General features: G+C 34.9%; 1 long non-coding RNA gene across 1 annotated transcript in view; it reads left to right on the top strand.

Annotated features, from left to right (window-relative positions):
* Positions 1-2,065: 2,065 nt before the first annotated feature.
* Positions 2,066-3,504, top strand: part of LOC105368688 (uncharacterized) — an 81,646-nt gene continuing 80,207 nt past the window's right edge. The window contains exon 1 of the long non-coding RNA XR_913112.1: positions 2,066-2,112. This is a non-coding gene — a long non-coding RNA (uncharacterized LOC105368688). The remainder of the gene's footprint in view (positions 2,113-3,504) is intronic.

Raw genomic sequence — 3,504 nt, 5'->3', positions numbered from 1 at the left:
GTTGCCGCGCGGAGTGAGATACTGGAGAGAGAGAGAGAGAGAGAGAGAGAGAGAGAGAGAGAGAGAGAGAGAGAGAGGGAGTGAATAAGTGATTAACGAGTGCGCGCGGCTTGCGCTCACGACTCGCGCTGCCGGTCCCTTTAGTCGCGACTCGACGGCAAAAGACAGCGCGCGCAATCGACGAAGCGTCGCGTCTCTGTCTGCCCGTCTTTCCGTCTCTGTCTGTCTCTCTATCGTTCTCACCCTCTCTCACTCTCTCACTCTCTCACTCTCTCTCTCTCTCTCTCTTTCCTTCTTAACTACCTACCCCGATCCAAGCATCTTTCAAAAGATTCGCGGCGCAGGCGCTCATACAGACGGCTGGAAGGGCACGTTCGAATTTTCCGCGCTTCTCTTCGATCTTGTAAGGTAGAGCTTGGAAATTGGAACTTAAGCCACTCGGGGTCATTGTGAGGGTGTGCTTTACACACCTGAGTTTCATTTATCCTTTAAATTAGTATTACCATCCGTGTCGTACCGAGTGCCTCTGTGTATTTGATATTACCATGTCGTTAGGATTAAAGTCGGGCGAGCACTCGGCACTTGCGTTACAATTGTAATCGGAGTTTATGGAATATAGATTGTGCGGGGATTCTTGTAATTGAAATTGTAAATGTCAAAATTGGGATTAATATTGATGTCATTTTGGTAGGCTGTAATCTAGAAAGTCTAGAGAAAAAGATCGATTACAAGTATCATTGTCTTGTGAAAAACAGTGCTTAATTGGCGGAACGACAGACATTTTCTTGGCTGTGTAAACAATTTTTCTAAGCCGGCTTCACTTTCTTTTGTTTCGAGAAATTTTCAAGTAATATTTTACATTAAAGTCTTTGTTGAGGAGTGGCAGCTTAGATTTTAATGTATACATAAACGTGAACTACTAATGTTATTATTAAAATATTATAAGTAAAAATGTTATTGTTGTCAACGCATAAACTGCAAGTGTCTATTTACGCTAAACTCTTAAATAATTTAAGAATTTTATAGATTATCGTATAAAAATCTTGGAAATAATCGCTTATATAGCTTTTAAATTAATTTCTGTCTTATTGTAATTTATAAATTTTCATTATTCCAAAATGATATCATGAAATTCAAATGATATTCATATAGATTATAGTTTTAGTAAGCAGCATTAGTACTTTTTTTGTCCCAATCAAATATGTATTAAATAGGAGCAAATTGGTAATTGATGTAATAATAATGCAATATAATTGAGTAAAATGGGATTATTTATATGGAATGACAATGTACGAAATAATATCAAAAAATTATATATAGAAAAACAATAAATGATTAAAAATAATGTTTTTACTAGTGTGATAAAGATAAGGAATTGTCGCATTGATAATTGAATAGTCTTTCAATTTTTCAAAATGAGGTCAACGTTTCTCGTGATTATAATCGGGAATGTTTTAATGGTTAACTTAATTAATTAAATCCGTTTCGTCGATAATTTACAAAAACATGAAGCATAAATGGATAAAAACTCTTCACATTTTAAGAATTTTGCACAAAAATTTCCTTCATAAATTTAGGGATAATTTTTTTAATTTTTTTTTTTTTTAATTTTATTTATTTATTTATTTATTTATTTATTTATTATTTTTTTTTTCAAAGAACCCTCGAATAATAAATGGTGATTGAGGGAGGGGGGTTAAATTTGAATAAAACGCGTGGAAAAAAAAAAAAAAAATTTAAAAGAATTCTTGAATTTTCGTCACCCAGCCGTACAATCGCATTCGAGAATTATTTGCACATTCATACATCACGCTCGTTTTTTTTTCTCTTTGCTTTTCTTTACAGTGCGACCAGACGACAAGTGACGACGACCAAAAAAAGAGCGCGAACGAGAAAAAGGGGCGCAAGTTGAAAGTGTCGCGGCGCGACCATTCGAATTTCGCGCGCGAATTTTTTGCCATTCCCAGTGACACGAATACAAAAGTGCAAGCGTGAACATTGGTCGTCCTCTCGTTTTTGTAACGAATAACTTGGGCGAATCAAGGAGGGGAGCCGAGGGTTTGTTCCCAAGGTCAAAAAGTACATTTCCAAACGAGCTAAAACAGAACAGAGGTGAGTAAAAAAATTCGACGCCAGATGAAAATTAATTCTGCGTAATTTCTCTGAAATTAATAAATCCACGCACACATTATTCTTCTTCTTCTTCTTCTTCTTCTTCTTCATCTTTTTGTCTATGCAATAATCCACGCATATGGACTTTGTTTTGTGAGACGAGACGAGATGATCACAAACAAGTCTCTACGCACATACATCGTAAGTGATTATTAGTATTTGCTTGAGCGTAACTGAGCTAACAATTATTCGCACACTTAATAGTCATTTGCGATCTTACGTACCGAGCATTAAAACGCGATAAAAAATGCATCTCCATCCACGATTACAATCTTCTTTATTGATTTAATATACATTGTCTCTGGGCACGTGACCGTATGTACTCCTAATACGCAAAGTATTATATAAATTTTTAACTGGGTGTGATTAAAATTTGCTTCGACTGATATTTAAAATAGGCCATTCCTGCATACGTATCACAACATTAAATTAAGACTGACAAGTAAACAATAAGAACGAAAGGCTCCGATAATTCAAATCGTAAGACAATATAAAACAATAGTACATCTATGCGCAAACATGACTAAAAACATTCTAATATTGATAAGATAAAAGGATACTTGATACTTTTCAACGGCATTTAAAAGAGACGCGCTGCTTTATGAAATAGAGCAAAAATATCTAATACGTATAAGAAAATGTTATAACAAATCATTAACTCGGCCTTCCTGTTATCGTACCTCACTTTTATGGACAAAAGGCAGGAAGTTTATGGAAAAGCCAGCATGTGGGATCCGTAATGAGATGCTAATCAAACTATGCGTTCGTTGAGCCAACGACGCGTCCCTTTTCCCATTTTGCATGCGGTCGCGAAAATTACCTCGCGGCATTTATTAAAGCCAAATCATTATTATCTCTTGCTTTTGCTGACTCGTCGCTGAATACGCAGAACGAAGATGTTATACGTTGAAAGCAGGGAATACGTAGAAAGAAGATAAGCCGTGTCACGTACGCAGACATTAGCTCCAAATAGTGAGAGAAGAGTATACTCCTTTCTTGTTTGCTTTTTTAGCCCATTCGTTGTGGCTATCTATATTTTTAGTTTTGTCTATAATTTCAGAAACCGGGAAAGCCCGACGAGATTTAGGACCGTTGAACTATAATGACCGGAAAAGTGACGTATAGTGTTGGGTCGTTAATAAAAGTTGAAAAAGAGATGCTATTAAATATAATTTAATAAAAATATATATATATATATATATATATATATATATATATCAACGATGGCCAACTCGTTTGTCGAATAAATATATTAAATTCTATTCTTATAATATGTATGATCATCAGCTAATTTGATGATTTTTTTTTTTTTTTTTTTTTTTTTTTTTTTTT

The sequence above is a fragment of the Ceratosolen solmsi genome, unplaced genomic scaffold, assembly GCF_000503995.2.
Source record: "Ceratosolen solmsi marchali unplaced genomic scaffold, CerSol_1.0 scaffold10, whole genome shotgun sequence".
Classification (NCBI taxonomy): Eukaryota; Metazoa; Arthropoda; class Insecta; order Hymenoptera; family Agaonidae; genus Ceratosolen; species Ceratosolen solmsi.
Note: the sequence above shows the minus strand (reverse complement) of the source record. Positions and strands in the feature narration are given on the sequence as shown.